General features: G+C 38.3%; 1 protein-coding gene and 1 long non-coding RNA gene across 6 annotated transcripts in view; one reads left to right on the top strand and one right to left on the bottom strand.

Annotated features, from left to right (window-relative positions):
- NTM (neurotrimin) overlaps positions 1 to 20,027 on the bottom strand; it is a 1,001,303-nt gene that overhangs the window by 568,697 nt on the left and 412,579 nt on the right. The gene's annotated exons all lie outside the window — the stretch shown is intronic.
- Positions 14,871 to 19,002, top strand: LOC146399936 (uncharacterized). Of its 2 annotated transcripts, XR_014815592.1 has the most exons (3): positions 14,894 to 14,998; positions 15,430 to 15,535; positions 17,387 to 19,002. It is a non-coding gene; the product is annotated as an uncharacterized LOC146399936 (long non-coding RNA). The 2 variants fall into 2 exon arrangements; XR_014815591.1 differs by lacking the exon at positions 15,430 to 15,535 and having other exon boundaries at positions 14,871 to 15,352.

The raw sequence follows: 20,027 nt of genomic DNA, 5'->3' as shown, positions 1-20,027 counted from the left end.
TACTTTTATTTTTTATTTATTTATTGTTTTTTAATTTTTTTATTATTAAAGTATAGTTGATTTACAAAGTTTCATCAAGTTCTGTTGTACAACAAAGAGACCCAATCACACACATTTCCCTGAGCTGTATAGTAAGGTCCCATTGCCCTTCCCTTCCAAATACAATGGTTTGCATCCAACCCCCACCCCAAAGCCCATATATTTTTATTTATTTATTTATTTAAAAAATTTTATTTTTATTTTTTTGTCTTTTTGCCATTTCTTGGGCCACTCCCACGGCTTATGGAGATTCCCAGGCTAGGGGTCTCATTGGAACTGTAGCCACCAGCCTACGCCAGAGCCAAAGCAACACTGGATCCGAGCCGCCGCGTCTGCAACCTACACCACAGGTCATGGCAACGCCGGATGGTCAACCCTTGGTCCCTGCAAGGGCAGGGATCGAACCCGCAACCTCATGGTTCCTAGATGGATTCGTTAACCACTGCGCCACGACGGAAACTCCACCATATATTTTTAGACAAGATGAAACTAGCCTGAACTCCCTCTTGCTTATTAAAACCGTTGTGCAAATATCTTTGGACTTGAGGAGAAACAGCTTGGGTTTTGTTACTGTTCTCAACCAACCTGTACCTACAGGCAATTGACCTAAGCACTTTCCAGCTGCTTTTTCACCCACAACACAGGGTGATTTCAAGGATCAAATGTGTTTGAGAAACCTTAAAGTGCTACTGCTAATTAGTCATGGTTGCCGCTGCTTGCATTCTGAGTTTAATAGAGATCTCTCCGAAGATATTTCTGAGTGATTGAAACAGACCTGGCGAAGTGGTAACCTGAGTGCCTTCTCTTTTCTCCTTATTTCCAACTTTAATCCAACTCACTTGAGCCATGTCGGGAGCCAAAGGGCAGGCTGATGTAAGCAACTCTGCTGGAATAGCTATGAAGAGGATTTCTATAGGACTTGCTCTCCTGTAAGTTGGCAAAGAACTAGAAATCCCTTTCAGGGGATTTTCATTCATACCAGAAAGTGCTGGGACTTGGGACAAGCCTCTCTCACAGCAAACTGGGATTCTAAGTGAAAGATCAAATCTCAGCATCTGCCTGGTTGGAATGGCCTGGTTCTCTTGGGTCCTTGGGAAGCCTAGAAGGAGCTGAACAAGTGGGCTGAGTGCCCCCTGCTCTTGAGGCCAGGAGGGGGAGAGAGAGGGTGATCACCTGGAGGGGAGACCACTTTCCCCTCCAGCATCTAACTAGCAATTTCTCAACAGGAGCTGAATCCCAATCTATTGACTAAGAAGAATAATCTCTTCAAGGGGTACTGGCGGTTAGAGAATCTCATGCTTGGCAAAAATAGAGTCACTAGAAATGACAAAGTGAATTAAATATAGATACATATTATAAGTAATATATACACAGAGAGAGATTCAAGTGGAGCACAAATATATATATATATCTGAACTACAAAATTGCATACTTTCTTAACCAAAAAATTCTGAGTCAAACAGAAAGAGAAAATGGCACTGGCAAGACTCAAATTAGTTGCCTGGAATATTGGGAGCAGAGTATATGTCCATGCACAGATTAAAAGGATAAAAAGATGACAATCATGAGGAGAGACATAGGAGTTTAATATACAAATAAAATTTGTTTCATATAGGAAAAAAATGAGAAAAAGGAGGAAAAATCTGAACAAATAAAAACAGAAGAAGGAGGCAAAAATGTGAAAAATAGTCAAAGAAGCTTTGGTGGAGTTGGGGACAGACCTGAGTGTAAATATTGAATGGCTTTACCCTATTCCAGGCTGGATTAGTTAGAAAACGCATGTCTAAGCATTTTGCAGGAAAACTCTGGAATTCTATGTGAATATATAATCATATAACCCCCTACATAGAAAGTGGCTTGCAGAAGGAAAGAATCAGACTGGCACTGAACCCATGGGCAACACGGGGGTAGAAGATGACATCACAGCTGCAGGTAACAGAGAAAAGGATGACAGCACTAGAATCTGATGCTCCCTGAAGGTACCATTCATCTGTCAGAGCAAAAGAAAGATGTTGAGACTAGGCAGTAAGTCAGGAGCTGCTTCATGCATACAGCCCATCGGAAGGAAATGCCAATAGCAGCTCAGAGCAAATAGGGAATGAGGTGCAGGAGAGGATGAGAGAAGGGAACAGGAGTGAGAAACCAGCACCTCATTCCTCCCAGAGCCCGTGGGGTGCGCTGGTCCCAAACAGAGTGTGTTTAAACCCATCATTGGCAAGGAAGGCTAGTATTTGAAAGAGAAGACAAAGGTTAAAATTGTGCAGAATGCTACATCAAAACCTAAACTTCAGGTTGGGAGGAAAAGAAAGTGAAAGGCAAACAAAGACTATCAAAGCTTTGATGTGTGTTAAGGAGGAGAGGGAGGAGAAGTTTTCCAGTCATCGTATCTAGTTGGGGAGGATTGGGAGAAAAAAAAAAAAAAAAAAAAAAAAACATGTTTGTAGATGAGAATCAATCCTAGTGGGGAGGTTATATTTTTTCAAATAATAGGGAACAAATATGTCTGTTTCAGCAGAAAATTCTGTAACTGCTAATAACATACAATGTAAGTTCTGGAAATGCAAAAGAGGAGACATAGGATGAACAGTGATTAAGATGTAATAGGTTTAAATCTACCTAGGAGTTCCCATTGTGACTCAGTGGAAACGAGCCTGACTAGTATCCACAAGGATGCGGGTTTGATCCTTGACCTATCTCAGTGGCTTAAGGATCCAGTGTGGCCATGAGGTGTGGTGTAGGTCGCAGATGTGGCTCGGATCCTGAGTTGCTGTGGCTGTAGTGTAGGCAGGCAGCTGCAGCTCCAATTTTACCCCATCCTAGGAACTACCATTGCCGAGGGTGCTGCATGGCCCTAAAAAGCAAAATAAATAAATAAATAAGTAAATAATTCTATACATACTATACAATATATAGTCAACTATATAAAACTAAATTATCCATAATACAAGAAACACTTGAGCGTATAATAGGAAATAGTAATAAAACTTTCTTAGAATTTGACATACTTTGTAGATGAAAAATGATAAGGGCATAGAAGAATTGAAGAATATAGTCAATGAAATTGACCTCAGATGTAATCTTACATTCCTATTTGCTATATTTAGACAGTATTAATTAATATATGTACAAGGCATCATTTAAAAAATTAATCTTGTGCTAGACAAGACAACTTCAAGAAATCTTAAAAATTTAAAGATTTTACAGGCAGCTTTCTCTGACCAAAATCCTTAAATTGGAAATAAATCATAAAAGCATGATGTAAACTTTACCTGAGAAAATAAGAAACATATCTCAGATCATCTTTGGGTCAGAAAAGGGAATTGCAATTTATCCAAAAGCAAGATAAATTAACATATCAAGTCTATGGAGCACCAGGAAAAAAATAATGCATCCTTAATTATTTTTATTATTAATGAAGAGGGGTGAAAAGTGGATGATATACTCATCTTAAGAAATTAAAGAAAGGACAGCAAAATAAGCAAACAGACCTAGGAAGAAGGGATCAACATGGATCCAAACAAGCATTAATTAAAAACAAACAACTAAAAAAGAGAAGGGAAAAAATCAAAAGTCAGTTCATTGAAAGGTCCTTTGTAAGCCTGATTAAGAAGAAAACAAACAAACAAACAACCAAAAAAAAACAAGTATAGGCACAATTAGGAGTGAGAAAATAGAAAAAGAAAAGAAACCCTTTGAATTCATACAAATGAAAGCATTTTAAGAGAATACTATGTGAAACAACAGCAACAGTACATCCTAGCAAAATGCAGATTTACAGAAAAATCGCCTCAGAAGTGGAAAGCCTGAAAGATCAAATTAAACATCTGCTATTTTTAATAGGACTCAGGACCAGATGGGTTCACAGTTGAGGTTTAACTAACCTTTAAATTCCAATGATATTTGAAATATTCCAGGCCACAGGAAAAAAAAAATTCTAAATTTGTTTTCTAAATCTAGTATTACGTTAATACAAAAACCTAATAAAAATGCCATAAATCAATTTCATTCTTGCATATAGACACAAATATCTCATTAAAATATTAACAGAATCAAGCAATTAACTAAAAAAAAAATTGAATCGTAATAAAGTATGGGTGTCTCCAGGGGCAGGAGGCCTCTAAGTAAAACTGGAATAGAATCAAGAGATTATTGTACATTAGAATTGGTTCAGAGCAATTTCAGCTCAGAATCTTTAAAAAAAAAATAACCTCTGTACCTTATCGTGTAGTTTCTGTAATTAGAGGTTTAGTTTTAGCTATCTAAGACCATAGCAAGTACAGATTTAGTAATATTACTGCTCACACAATGGCCTATGCATGGATGTTTACAGAAACCCACAGTTTAAATAGTTCTATTTGTATAACTCCATCACTTTAAAAAGAAAACACCTGACAATTAAAGTTCCATCTTATTTGCAGGGTTCATTAAATTGGCCTTTAAGCTCAACAGACAGGAGCAGACAGAATGTATGTCTATGAAGGCTTCTTCAGATCTGTATCTAAACTCTACTGCTGGCCAGTACTTGTGATGAGACTAGCCTCCTGCAGGTGCAATCTTTAATTTAAATGTTACCAATTAGAGCTGCACCTTAACATAGTTTCTAATTCCCCTTTCATATTTAAATGACATGATAAATCTAAAAGATCAATCATGTCTTTGTACTTTTCAAGCTCTTTAAGAGTGCTTTACTTACTTTTTTTTCAACGTCCCCTACAGTGCCCATTCCTGTTGTTTTATCTCCTTCGTTTCTTTTGGCGGCTGAGTTATCACTTGGGACATTAAATTATGCTGAACTAAATTGAGCCTTCCTCTAGTCTCTGTATTCATTTAGTAAGGAATAGTCTCAAGAAAACTCCATACACCCCAGTGTTCATTGCAGCCCTATTTACAATAGGCAAAACATGGAAGCCATCCAAATGTCCATCTACAGAGGACTGGATAAAGAAGATGTGGAACATATACACAATGGAATATTACCCAGCCATAAAAAATGACATAACGCCATTTGTAGCAATATGGATGGACCTAGAGATGCTCATACTAAGTGAAGTAAGTCAGAGAAGGAAATATATGAAATCACTAATATGTGGAATCTAATAAAAAATGATACAAAGAACTTACAAAACAGAAAGAGACTCAAAGATTTTGAAAGCAAATATATGGTTGCCAAAGGGAAATGTTGGGGTGTTTAATTTAGGGAGTTAGGATTGACATATACACACTACTATATACAAAATAGATAACCAACAAGGAGATACTGTAGAGCAAAGGGTAATCTACACAATCCTATGTAATAACCTACATGGGGAAAGAATCTAAAAAGGAATGGATATATGTGTATGTATAACTGATTTACTTTGTTGTACACCTGAAGCTAGCACAAATTTGTAAGTATACTCCAATAAAGTTTATTTTAAAAAAGAAGACTCTAAACCAGAGTGTCTCGGCATCACTTTGACCAAAATTGCGAACTACATTTGCAAGGTATTCAAGAGTATAAATGTGTTAAAACCCTATAACCCCAAGGCACAGGTGAAGATTTCAGCTCATCCTGTAACTTACTCACACTGCCAAACACATCAAGATGTAGCCTAAAAGGCAGACATGCCATAGTGTTAATACTCAAGTCATTCTGATGACCAGGGAGATCTGCTGTAAGACTTGTCTTAAATATTTTCGAGCTCCAGACATTTTTTTCCCAGGTTGTGTAAAACTCTGGGTCTGAACCACGCACATGCTTAAGCACTTTAGAAGACAGCAAGCTCTTCCCTGAAGAAAATGCTGGCTCTACCTGAAGGAAACCCTGCTGTCCCCCAACCTGTTCTAAAGTGAGATAGCCTTCTGTCTGGCTCCTCACCTTTCGCAGCAGGATGACATCTTCCTACCCATCTGGTATGGGAAGCATATGGCCACCCCAGCAACAGAGAAGTCTGCACTCCAGGCACTTGTTACAGGATGCAGTCATAAATTGTCAGCATCATCAGCCAGAGGCTCTCCTAATATATCTGATAGCTGAGGAAAACAGTTGAATGAGTATTTCAACTGTTTTCCCTTTATTCTCTCTCGGTGCTGCCACCACTGGTTTATAGTAGATGAGCAGAAAGCAATGTCTTAACCTTGGGTCCCAAACTGATCATTTTTTTTAATCAAGTCTTTATCTTAGGGTCCCCTCCACTGCCCTCTTGGGCACAAGTTCAATGTCTATGAGCAGTTTCTGACTTAAAAAACAAACAAACAAAAAAACCCCAAAAAATTCTCTTGAAGATACCATTTACCTCATTACTAAAAGTTCACTGTCCCCATAATAAATTCTGTCTCGAGTTCTGCTCCAGGAACACACTTTCTATCAGAAAATTGGCATGCTCTCTTTCAGTGGAAAAGGATAATTAAGTAATACTACATAATTTCTTTGTTAGCTTTAGCCGCCAAAGGCTCAATTGTAAAGTTAGCTGTCCTGGGTATCTCAAAGAATCGACTCTCATTTTTGAGACTATTTCTGATCTTTTAAAAACCCATTTCATTGTACAATATGTTTAACTTGCTAAAATTCATATACTCTTGATTTTTACTTCTGATCTGCTTTTGGCTTCACCAAGGCTCAGGTGCTTTTATTCTCTGTGTGGTGGGTTTGCCTGGCATTCACCTGCCACTGTGCACGCTCTTACATAACCAGACAAGAAGGCTGTACAGTTCAGCTCCAGAAAACTGATAAAGAAAATTATAAACCTTAATTCCAACGCACAGGCTGATTATTCTTGGCTATTTTTTGTTTGTTTTGTTTTTAATGACAAATCCAGTATCTTGGGTAAAAGAAAATGTATGTGTATGTGTGTTTATGGTATATAGTATGTGTGTATATATATCTATACACGATATATATATATATATATCTCATAAGGAAGATTTAAGACATAACTTTTGTAGATCTTGATTATATTTGGTAGAGTTAACTAGGTTGCTTGCAGAGAGTACTTACACAAGGTACACTGCGAGGGCAAAAAAAGTGGATAAAAATAATAATTTAATTAGTTTATTTTGATGAAAATATTAATAATGAATTCAGAGAAAGAATTTGGAAAATGCAGAAAGTCCAAAAGAGGAATTTAAAACCATTTGTAAACTCACTGCTATCAGCTTCACTATGGTATATTTTTCATATGATAAAATACAACCATGTAAAGTGCATAGTTCAATGACTTTTGCTAATTATGTATACCCATGTAAATACTACCACATTCAAGCTCTGGAACATTTCCAACCCCCCCCCCCCAATTAGCTCATGCCCCTTTCCAGTGTATTTCACTGACCCTTCCTCAACCTACCCTGATGCCAGGCAAGTCACTCTGCTCTTCTCTCACTATGGCTTGGTTCTGCCATTTCTAGAATGTCATATGATTGAAATCAAATAATATGTTCTTTGTGTCTAGCTTCTTTGCTTCAGCATGATGCTTTGGGATTCGTTCCTTCTGTTTTTTGTATCAGTATTTCAGTACTTAATATAATACCTATTTATGGAAAATACAAATTTTATCCATTCACTTTTTTTTTTTTTTTTGTCTTTTGTCTTTTTTGTTGTTGTTGTTGTTGTTGCTATTTCTTGGGCCGCTCCCGTGGCATATGGAGGTTCCCAGGCTAGGGGTCTAGTCGGAGCTGTAGCCACTGGCCTACGCCAGAGCCACAGCAACTCGGGATCCGAGCCGCGTCTGCAACCTACACCACAGCTCACGGCCACGCCGGATCGTTAACCCACTGAGCAAGGGCAGGGACCGAACCCGCAACCTCATGGTTCCTAGTCGGATTCGTTAACCACTGCGCCACGACGGGAACTCCCCTCCATTCACTTTTTGATGGATATTTAGAATATTACCAGTTTGGGGCTATTATGAATGAAACTGCTACGAACATTTGAGTACAAATCTTTGTGTGGATAACTTTTCATTTATCTTAGGTAAATACTTAGGGATTGATAGATTATGTATTACGTGTATGTTTATTTTTATCAGAAACTACCAAATTGTTTTCTAAGGCGATAGTACAGTTTTACTTTCCTACCAGCAATATGTGATAGTTTTGCTTGTTCCTACATGCTATTAACACTTTCTTTTATAGTCTTGTAAATTTTATCCATGTAAGAAGGTGGGAAGTGATACTCATTGCTTTAATTTGCATTTGACTGATGTTGAGCATCTTTCCATTTGATTATTGACATTGCATAAATCTTCCTTTGTGAAAGTTTTTTAAACATTGATCATTAAAAAAATGTTATTTGACCACTTACTAATAAGTTGTAAGACTGATTTATAAAATATAGATATAAGTAATTTGTGAGATACATGCACTGAGAATATTTTCTTCCATTTCGTGGCTTGCCTTGCTTTTTATACGTTGTTAAGAGTAAAATATTATAATTTTCATCAAGTTCAATTTATTAGTTTTATCTTTTGGTTTGCACTTTATGTGTCAGAGCTAAGGACTATTTACCTAGCCCAAGGTCAGGAAAATTTCCTCCAACTTTTTTCTAGAAATTTTATAGTCTTCATTTTTACCTTTAGATATGTGGTCCTTTTTTTTTTTTTTTTTTTTTTTTTTTTTTGTCTCTTTAGGGTTGCACCCACGGCATATGGAGATTCCCAGGCTAGGGGTTCAATTGGAGCTGTAGCTACCGGCCTACACCACAGCCACAGCAACACAGGATCTGAGCCATGTCTGTGACCTACACCATAGCCCATGGCAACACCAGATCCTCAACCCACTGAGCAAGGCCAGGGATCAAACCCGCTTCCTCATGGATACTAGTTGGGTTCATTAACCACTGAGCCATGACAGCAACACCATATGTGGTCCATTTTGAGTTGACTTTTATGCAAGGTATGAGGTAAGGATGGATTTTCTTTCCGTATTTATATCCAGTTGTTGGTGGGTTTTTTTTTTTTTTTTTTTTTTTTGGAAATTGAAAAGGCAATCTTTTCTCCCTAATTAATTTTCATGGCACCCTTGTTAAAATATCCATTGACTATGTATATATGGCTATTCCAAACGAGCCTATCAATTTCAATAAAAAAAAAGAGATTTTGATTGAAATTTTGTTATATTATATATGATAAAATTGGGGAAGTATTGACATTTTAAGCGTGCTGCCTTCCAATCCATGGGTATGATACATCTTATCTTTTATTAAGATTTTCTGTAATTTCCCTCAGCAATGTTTTGTAGTTTCAAGTCAACAAGCATATGGATGTAAAAATACATAATTTTAAAAATCCACATCTAAATATTTCATGATTTTATTCTGATGCTACTATAAATGGGATCTCTTAATAGAATTTTTCCAATTAGTTAGAGAACAGAAATAAACTTGGTTTCTGTATATTGATCCTGTGTTATTCAATCTTGCTAACTTCTTACGCACAAAGTGAAGGGAAGAAAAAGATTCTACATTAATGAAAACCAAAAAAGACCAGGAGTAGTCACACTTACATGGGGTATAATCAATAAACTAGATTTAAGTCAAATTAAAAAGCTTTAGTAGCTAGACTTAGAGAGAGAGAGAGAGAGAGAGCATGAGGAGTAGGACTCAAATAAATTAAATTAAAAATAAAAGGCATCACCTTTCTGTGTTTGTGGAAATTGTTGGGAGGGGGAGGAATTGGGAGGGTGGGAACAATATATACACACTACTGTATAAAATAGATGATTAATGAGAACCTCTGCAGAGCACAATAAAATCTACTCAATAGTTTGTAATAAGCTATATGGGAAGAAAGAATGGATATATTTATACATACGACTGATTCACTTTGTTGTACACCTGAAACTAATACAATATTGTAAGTCAACTATACTCCAATAAATTAAAAAAAAACCATAACTGATACCATAGAACTACAAAAAGAAATGATGAGACTGCTGGGAACAATTATATGACAACAAATTGAACAACTTAGAAGAAATGGATAAATTCCTAAACACACACAACTTTCCAAGTGTGAATCATGAAGGATTGGAAATCTGGACAGAACAGTAAAGAGCAAGCAAGTTGAATTAGTAATTACAAACAAAAACAAAAACAAAGGAAAGCCCACTTTATTTTTTATGCATATTGATTGATTTTTCAAATGTTAAACCATGAATTATCACTTTATATATTTCTGGATTCAATTGTTAATATGTTGTCAAGGATTTTTGTGTCTATGATTATACACGAGTTTGGTTTACAGTTTTTTTTTAATCTTGTCATTTCTTTGGTTCTGATATCAGCTTAATGCTGGCCTCATAAAATTAATTGAGAAGTGTTTTTTACTTCTCTATTTCCTAAAATTGTTTTTAAAGGTTTGGAGTTATTTCTTCCTTAACTATTTGATATAATTAAACAGGGAAGCAATTGCCTGAGTTTTATTTGTGGGACAATTTTAAACTATGCACTTAATTTATATACTATATTATAGTTTTATATACATATAAATTCTTGAAAGACGAAAGTTATTTATATATAAATGTTTGTTTATATTTAATATTATATATTATAGGAGTTCCTGTTGTGGGCAGCAGAAACAAATCCAACTAGGAACCATGAGGTTGTGGGTTCAATCCCTGGCCTTGCTCAGTGGGTAAAGATCCTGTGTTGCTGTGAGCTGTGGTGTAGGTTGCAGACTCGGCTCGGATCCTGCATTGCTGTGGCTGTGGTGTAGGCCAGCAACTGTAGCCCAACTGGACCCCTAGCCAGGGAACCTCCATATGCTGCAGGTGCGGCCCTAAAAAGCACACACACAAAAATTATATATCATATATATAATTTTATATATATAAATAACTTTTGTCTTTCAAGGATTTTTAAAATTTCTTCTAGGTTGTCAAATTTATTACCATGCAGTTTTTATTATATACCCTTATCCATTTGCTGCCTGTAAAAGTTGCAATAATGCCCCCTTTTCTTCTCTCTTTTGGTAATTTTTGTCTTTTCTATATTTTATTGATCAGTCTTCTTGGGGCTTATCAAGCTTACTGATCTTCTTAAAGAATAAATATTTATTTAAAGAAATAAAACTTAGAGATTTTATTTCTTTAAATAAATTAAAATATTGGTGTTTTATTTATTTTCTGCATTGTGATCCTTCTGTTGTTTAGCTGAACACCTCCTACCCCCAACTCATGTCTTATAGTATTTCTCCATGCTAGCTGATCAGCGCTTGAGTATCTCCCAGCCCTTTTTGGATGCCAGGACTTAGGCAACTGAGAAATCCCTGATAGTGCTTTTCCTGCCTGTGTGCAAGTTCACTATGCATGAGCCCCTTCGTGTTCACCAACCAAATCATAGGACCCCTCCATTGATTTCTGCAGCTTTCTCCATGCACCTCCCTCCTCCCAGTCCCCTCAACCTCCCTGAACACTGATCTCTATTCAACTCAGAAAGACTAATGTGCTTCCAGAAAATGCTTCCAGGCTAAAATTCAAGTAGACCATAGGGTTCACCTCATCTGCTTTCATGTTTTCAGGGATCATGGTTTTCAGTGATTGTTGTCTAATGTCTGCAAAACATTGATTAATACATTACATTCCATTTTCTAGCTTTTTTGTAGCAGGAAGGAATTCTAGTACCAATTACCCTTTTATGGCCAAAAGCAAAATTCTGGAAGCCCCACTATTAACTTTTTGATGTTTGTGGGTTGTTTCAATATTTTACTAATTCAACAGCATCATATTTAGCATTTGCTGTGGTGCCAAGTATTTAACAATTATAAATTAATATATAACATTATATTTAAACTAGGTTCATACAGATCCCTAGGCTCTTTTTTTTTTCATTTATTTTACCTGGTGTTTGCTAAATATTTTCTTTCTGTAAATTACAGTGTTTATTGGGTCAATTTTCTATACCACAGAAATTGAAGAAACATTGTAAATCAATGGTAGTTCAATAAAAAACAAAAAAAATTAAAATAAATTTTAAAGTTTTTTTTGTCTTTTGTCTTTTTAGGGCCACACCCACGGCATATGGAGGTTCCCAGGCTAGGGGTCCAATTGGCTATAGCCGCCGGCCTACACCACAGCCACAGCAATGCCGGCTCCTTACCCCACTGAGCAAGGCCAGGGATTGAACCTGCTTCCTCATGGATGCTAGTCAGATTTGCTTCTGCTGAGCCAGGAGGGGCTCCCTGACTTAAACAGTGTTTATTGCATCTTAGGAAATGTTTAATTATTTTATGTGGGTTATTCTCTGCTGTGTTCTCAGAGGACACAAATTCTCTTTAGGTGGGAATGGTTTTTCTCTCTAATTTCATTTTTTCTTCATCTTTTAATTTTGAAAAAATCTCAAATGTGTTTTCTGCATCACTGATTAAGTTTTAGATAGCTATTTCTATCTTATCCTCCTCTTGAATTTTGGTTTCCTTAAATATTTCTTGATATAATAGAACACTCTTTTTAACTCAATCTGCTATTACATCATCTTCTATTTTTTCACTCTTTTCATAGAATTTTTTTTTGGCTTTATGGAAATTATATATAAGTTACTCTCTAAGTAGCGTAACTATTTTAAACATTGTATTTCCTCCCTTACATCTTGGGTATAATGATATTCATCTTGTAATTACAACAAAGGTTCTGCCAAGTCTTTTAACAGATCTCTTATGGTTATTACTTATTTCTTTGCACTTATCCGTGAACGAGAAAGTATATGGAAATTGATCGGTAGGTGGATTTTCCTCTGGGCCAGCATCACCTCCCACTTCAAAGAAGTCAAAGTCCTCTCACATCAGAATCTAAAGTACTTCTGGATGTGCTCATCCCATTTCAAGTCTTTTTTTTTTTTTTTTTTTTTTTGCTTTTTAGGGCTGCACTGCAGCATATGGAGGTTCCCAGGCTAGGAGTTGAATCTGAGCTATAGCTGCTGGCCTACACCATAGCCATAGCAACGCAGGATCTGAGCTGAGTCTGCAGCCTGTGGCACAGCTCAAGGCAGTGCCAGATCCTTAACCACTGAGCAAGGCCAGGGATAGAACATGTGCCCTCATGTATGCTAGTCAGATTCGTTAACCGCTGAGCCATGATGGGAACTCCCATTTCAAATCTTTTAATATTGGGTATATGCCAGTGTTTTCATAAGTATTCTTCTAATAAGGTGAAAGGGCAGAAATCAAGAACTGGTGGAAACTTTGAGTCTAGAAGTTTTGCAAATTTTAGAAGAGAACATTGACCAGGAAATATTAGCTTGGAAGCATTCACTCACTCTTGCGACTTCGAATGTATCTTCTAAGTCCTTGTCAACCAAATTCACAACCCAGATGTTCCTAGTGACCTCAGGCGCATGTGTCCCCTTCTAACAAGATATTGTCACCTCATTCCCACAGTCATCTCAAACCCAGCTTTCTGACATTTGAAAATGACTATCCACATAGTCGCATTAACCAGACTCCTGTTTTTAAACAACCCGGGGTCTCTCAGTTAGCTCATTAGTTTATTCAAATTCTACATAATCTGCCTCCTTATAATCTATCTTATTTCTCCACTGCTTTCTATGCCCCCTGCTCTTGCTGTTTTAGTTTGCTGGACTCTAAGAATAATATTCTGGAGTTCCATTGTGACTCGCAGGTTAAGAACGCAACACAGTGTCTATGAGGATACGAGTTTGATCCCTGGCCCTGATCTCTGGGTTAAGGATCTGTAGTTGCTGCAAGTTATGTAGGTAATAGATTCACCTTAGATCCCATGTTGCTATGGCTGTGGCATAGCCTGGCAGCTGCAGCACAATTTGACCCTTAGCCTGGAAATTTCCACATGCCACAGGTGATGCTGAGAAGAAGAGGAGGAGGAGGAAAAGGAGGAAGAAGAACATGTTCTAACTGGTGTCTCTTCTTTCTGTATTATTCACCTCCAGGTGGTCCTTCTTCCAATGCTCTAGATCTAACTGCCTTAAGACATGTCAAGATCCACTCTTTACCTAAAGGATAATCAAAGTCACCAGCATCATTATGCCCTAAAACATGACAGTGGCTATGAGTCACCAGAAGTTGTGGTTAAAATATAGATTCCGATTTGGTACAGGTGAGGTGGCTGAGAGTCTGCACTTCTAACAAGTTCCCAGGGAATGTCTGCGCTGCAACCCCTTGGCCCACATTTGGAGTAGCACATCTCTAAGATAGGGCTTCCTCTTCAGACACCTCTCTGCAATCATCTTCCTTCCTGCCTCCTTCGCTACAGCCCTAGCCTTGTTACCCACTTACCTACTGCAAGTGCCTGGAAAAACAGCTCTGTGATTAGTCACATAGCTTCCCCATTCAGAACACCCTTCTCTTCCCTTTCCACTGGAGAACACCTACTGCTCTCTAACCATCTACTCAAGTTGCATTTTATAATAGAATCTTTCCTTGTATGTCCTCCATCTCAGAAGTAGACTTATTGACTCTCTCTTGGTGCCCTGGCTGCACTAGGTATGAGCTAGCTATTCTTAGAGCACATGCAATCCATTCTTAACAGATTTTATTTCTATACCTGTTCTCTGAAGTCTATAACACTTCAAGGCCAGAAACTGCATCCGATCACTGGTACCTAGCTCACCATTTGTTATATTGCAGTTACCTTTGTCAGAATGAATGGATATAAAATGAAAGAATAGAAGGATTGAATATGCATTTGAAATGTTGCATATAGTTATATTGGTTTTCTTTTGCTGAATAATAAATTATCACAGATGTAGCAGTTTAAAACCATAAAAATCCATTATCCCACCATCTTCATGGGTCAGAAGCCCCTGAGTCCTCTGCTCAAGGTCTGCCCAGGCTGAAAGCATGGTGATATGATCCCATGGATTGTGACATCACCTGAGCTCCAAGTTCTCCTCCAGCTCATGGGCTGAGTAGAAGGCTCTTCCTATGCTGTAGGGCAGAGGGACATGTGTCCTTGCTACCTGTCAGCTGGCTGCACTCCCATCTCCTAGAGGCTGACTGGAAATCTTCAGCACAAGGTCCTCACAGGCTGCTCACAATAGTGCCATTTGCTTTCTTCCAGCCCAACAGGGACACATCTGTCTGGCTCTATTTCTCCCCAGTTTGCTATGATGGAAACTTTATAATGCAATGTAATCACACTGCCATATAGCATAACTTAACCAAGAGGCAGTGATAGATGATCTCATGGTATTCACAGGCCCTGCCCTCCCTTGACGAGGGTTATATGGGCATGCGCACCAGAGGGTGAGAATCTGGGGGGTACCTTAATTCTCCCTACCCTAGTAGATAACTGAGGTGTTAAGTTTGGGAAAATGAGAATAGAGCCAGTATTGAAGAGAAAGATAAAATGAGACATATACATAATCAAGGTATGAGTTTTAACATTATGATATGCTAGCTATGGTTTTTTTTTGTTGTTTGTTTTTTGTTTTTGTTGTTGTTTCAGCTGTCCTGTGGAAGCTGGTGCTCCCAGTTCATGGTGGGATAAGCCACAGCTGTGAACTACGCCATAGCTGCAGCAATGGTGGCATCTCTTCAGTGCCAGAATGCAGGTTTGGCCCCTGGCCCGGCACAGTGGGTTAAAGGATCCAGGGGGAACTCCTGTTTTTTTTTAATATTCAGTTTAATTCTTCATTTTATAAATGAATATAAAATTTGAGGGATTTGTACTTTGTGGTAGAAGCAGTATTCCTGACTTATACCAAAATGATCTTTCCTCAACATTCTAAATGCCTTCTACTCTAATTCATTGCAAACAAACAAGCAAAAACCCCTCAGCCTTTGAGTAGTTACATGTGTGAAAAGGGACTTAGCTTTAGAATTAAATCTGGCCAACCCCTCTTAAGTTCCTTGCTCAACCTTATCAACTCTAAATAGAATCTTAAACTTCAACTTTAAGAGAACATCATTGATGCCTTTTGAAGTAAGACTGGTAGCTTATCTTTTTGCAAAGCCTAAGTGCACAGAGGCACTTGCATTAGCTTCCGTTTAACCTCCTGGAAAGCCAGTTGCCAGCCGGGATTGCAGGTTTCAGCTCCTTACTGAAGGAGTCTGTTGCTTTTCTACAAATCCATCTGGATCCTGGGATTTGAATGACAGGTGCTTAATGTTACTGAACATACAGGTTTACCTTTTCATCTCCTGCTTTGAATTGGATTAAACTTCTGAGCTGTGACAGGTGATGTAATGACGGTATTATCAGTTCTTAAATTTTTTAACACTTGCTCACTCATGGCTTATTCCCTTGGGATAGTTCCTCTCTTCCCTAAAATCCACCAATGATGTATGTATCATAATTCAATATATTCATCCCACACCTTGCAAGAATAATTGGGTCAAACATTTTTGCTCATAGGTAAAAGTCCCATAGGCAATTATCAATTCCCTTTATGATTAATGTAAAAACTGTGGTGTTTCTATTAGTGGAAGTGAATGCTGGGGCATTCATAGTCACATACTGGAGATAAACTTTGTCATTACATTAAGACAATGTAAAAACTCCTGAAGCAACCAGAAACTTGGTAGCACCTGCAATTTCTGAGCATATCAATTTGCCAGGAAATTAGAATGAACTACCAGCATGATAAGCAATATTTTGGGAGCCATTTTTGCAAAATTGAGAAGGAAGTTATTTGGGTTTTTTGAACACCATATTTTGAAGTAAAAGCACAGAATATGAGAGATGTTGTACAGAGCAGGCATCTGCCTCACGCCCCTCCTAAGAATACCTCTACTTTCCATGGGAGGAAAATCTGACACAGCATGCTTCCATGCAGACCAACACCAGGATGGCAGTGGGGAAAGCATCTACTCATAAAGAGTTGGGCATGAAAGTTCATGATTTGTACATTTCCAAACACAACAAAACAAAACAAAAGAAAGCCCTTGAATCATAAAGATGTGGAATACTGTTGTTCGCAAAAAGATCTTCATTTACAGTATGGTGTGTGTGTGTGTGTGTGTGTGCACGTGCTAAGTTGTGCATGTTTTCTTCATGGTGCCTAATGTTTCTCCTTGACATTCACTCTTCCCAGACCAAGCTGTCTAACTCAGACTTGCAAAGAGAAGCCACTGTATCTCTAGAGGGTATTGGTGAAAATGTTATATTCCATATATATATTATTAACTTTATTATTAATTATAATATTAATAATATATTATCAATACCATATGTATATACATAGTATCCATATGTACACATCATACATATATATATGTGTGTATATACATATATATGTTACCGAATATTTATTTTCCCTCCATAGTAGAACTCAGTAATCTTTTCCTAAACAGCAGAAGCAGCATTCTGCCACCAAGATGTGTGGTGTGACCTTTTGTAGTGTACTATTGGTGCTGGGAAGTGGCTGTCCTGACATAGACCACACTCGCTATCCTCCTCACAGGTTGGTGCAGCCATTCACTGAGCTCTGGTGAAGTTGAGCCTGAGAACAAGTAATAAGCACCACTTCCAAGGCTGGTCCACAAAGGCCTCTACCCTTCCCTCCTTTGTGGGCTGGAGGATGAAGACTTGAAGGCCCTGGGACATAGTGGAGTTATGGGACAGAAGGAGCCTGGATCCCTGCATCACTGTGTGGAGGAGAGCCAGCCTTTCAGGACCCAGGAACACCTGCATTAGAATTGTGTACGAAAATAACTTTTACTTTGTTATGCCCCTAAAATGTGGGGATTTGATTCTTGCAGCTGTTAGCATTACTTGTAACAATACAGAAACTGAGGTTTTGAAGTAGATGCTGCCATTACACATATGAAATATCTGATAGGAGCTTAGCAGTTTTGCAGTAGGTAGTGAGGAAACAGATCAAGCAAGCTGTAAATCCCTGCTCTGCTGTAGTGAAACATTTGGTAAAACGGTCACCCTTGTTAGCCTGGAAGGCAGACCAAGTACCTACTGAGCCCGTGCATCTTGGAAAAGTGCTTGGAAAGAGCCAGAATGCTAGCATATGTTGATTTTCCCTTGCTGTGCTTGGCAAGATATTTCAAGAAAGAATGAGCTGGTTTGCAGACAAAAAGAAACAGCAAAAAAAAAACAATCCAGAAATTTGGTGTTGCACAGGTTTTAAACTGCTTCTAGAGGGCAAACAAGGGGAAATTAAACTAAATCTTTGAGACCTCAAGGCCCATTAAAGTTTCTCAATTAAACAAAGTCACACAGCCTGAAGCTAAGACCAGATTAAGTCTTCCACCCAAAACTCGTATTTCAGATAGCCTCGAGTTACTAACATTACCTTGACGGGAGGAGAGTTGAGAGGGGGAAGTGTAAGCAGAGAAATAAAGCATACATTAACCTTGTTTCAGAGGAGGGCTTTGAGTGTGAGTTCTGGTCCATAATGCTGACTGGAAACAGTGAGTGCAAGTCAGCTTTGTCAAAGCACTGAAACTGTCCTAGCACACCATCCCAAATAGTCACTTGTTACACAAAACTCCCATCAGCCCTTGCACTGGCTCAGCACCTGTTTTAGATCACCATTGCTTATTGGGCAAAAAAGTCTTTATTTGGCCATAGGCATCATTTGACTGAGTTAAGCATATATTCCTGTATATTCCAAACTAAAGGCTCCTAGAGGAAATAGTCCAAGCACCTGAAGTTCTTTTTGGGGTATGTCTAAGCTAGACAGGGCTACGGTGATATGTGTCAGTACCAGGAGTTCCTTAATGACCACTCTTTTTTGACGAAAGTGTTGATCAGAGCTGGTATCTGGAAGACATATCCCCTATATATAAACCTTCAGGTGGGTTGAAGAAGGGAACCATGGGTCAACTCTATTCCTTTGGGGATTTATCAAGTAAGGAAAACTAAAATGACAAATGTTCCAGTTACATAGATTCTTATTGTCTAAAAATCGCCCAAATTTCATTTCATCTTTGCCTGGCAAAGAAGCCCGCCTCTAGGGAAGAAACAAGTGACCAGTTTCTGTATTAAGCAAGTACTGTACACAGAAAAGAGGGACCTGGTATTAAACTATAAACCAAGGGAACTAATAAATAAAGATGCCAACTGTAGTGGAGTAGTGATGTTCGATAGCTAATGTAAGTGTTTCCACATATTTTTCTAAGATGTAGCTGACTGCGTTTGGTAAGTTACAGGGCAGATGGGGTACAGCCCTCCCTGGAGGAGCCCTGAGCTGAGCCCCAATCCAAGGACACTGAACAAGAGCAGTGGTGCATCCGACTGTTCACTGAGCAAGCATCCACCCTCAGAGTGGTTATTTCCAACTCCCATAAAATTAAAATGCTAAGAGAGATGTGCATTGCTGGGCACTATGAATATATGCAGGGAAGGGAGAGAAAAAGCGAGGGGAAGGGAACACACAAGCACTTTTCTCATGAGACCTCACAGGATTTCTTGCAGTGGTTTTGAAATCTGAGTCTGCCCGAAAAGCCACAGGCACCTTAGGAAAGAGCCCACAACAGCACTCAGATCACTAATGATACCCTTGTATTGAATGCTGAAGCAAACTTACTTTCACCTTAAGTTTAATGCATTCCTGGAAACTGCAGGAACAGCTCTGAGGAATGTTCTTTAATGGCAAGTAAGAGGAAAAAAAAAAAAAAACCTTGCTACAATTCGTGGTGTGCACACAATTACCTAAATCGGAGATGGAAAATTCCATTTGGAACCAACATAGGACCTCCTCATTTATTCCACATGCCAAGGAACTACCTGTGATAAGGAGATGTTCTATGGGCCTGGATGGAATGGTTCAAACAGAGGAGACTATTCGAGAAAGCAGAAGGTGGGTAAATGTGTATCATTCTGCCAAAAAGAGAGATGGTTGGGAAACTTTAGGAAATGACTTCTTTAGTTCCTTAAGAAAGTGTGTGCAATTGTGTGAAAAGTCAAAGGCTAGTGTGAGTGCTAAGAATGGACATCCCTAAGGGGAAGACAGGATAGGGATGGTGAGGAAATGAAGAAGCATGTCCGTGGCCTCCCTAGGATGCTGCCTTGGAAGAAGAAATTGAGGTTGTAAGGGGGCAAAAACCAGTGCCTAAGGGGTAGGAAGCTTAATAAAAGCTATTGAGATA

The sequence above is a fragment of the Sus scrofa genome, chromosome 9, assembly GCF_054392235.1.
Source record: "Sus scrofa isolate SSC_HxYL_T2T_F1_AM1 chromosome 9, Sscrofa_HxYL_maternal_Yorkshire_Landrace_v2.0, whole genome shotgun sequence".
Lineage (NCBI taxonomy): Eukaryota > Metazoa > Chordata > Mammalia > Artiodactyla > Suidae > Sus > Sus scrofa.
Note: the sequence above shows the minus strand (reverse complement) of the source record. Positions and strands in the feature narration are given on the sequence as shown.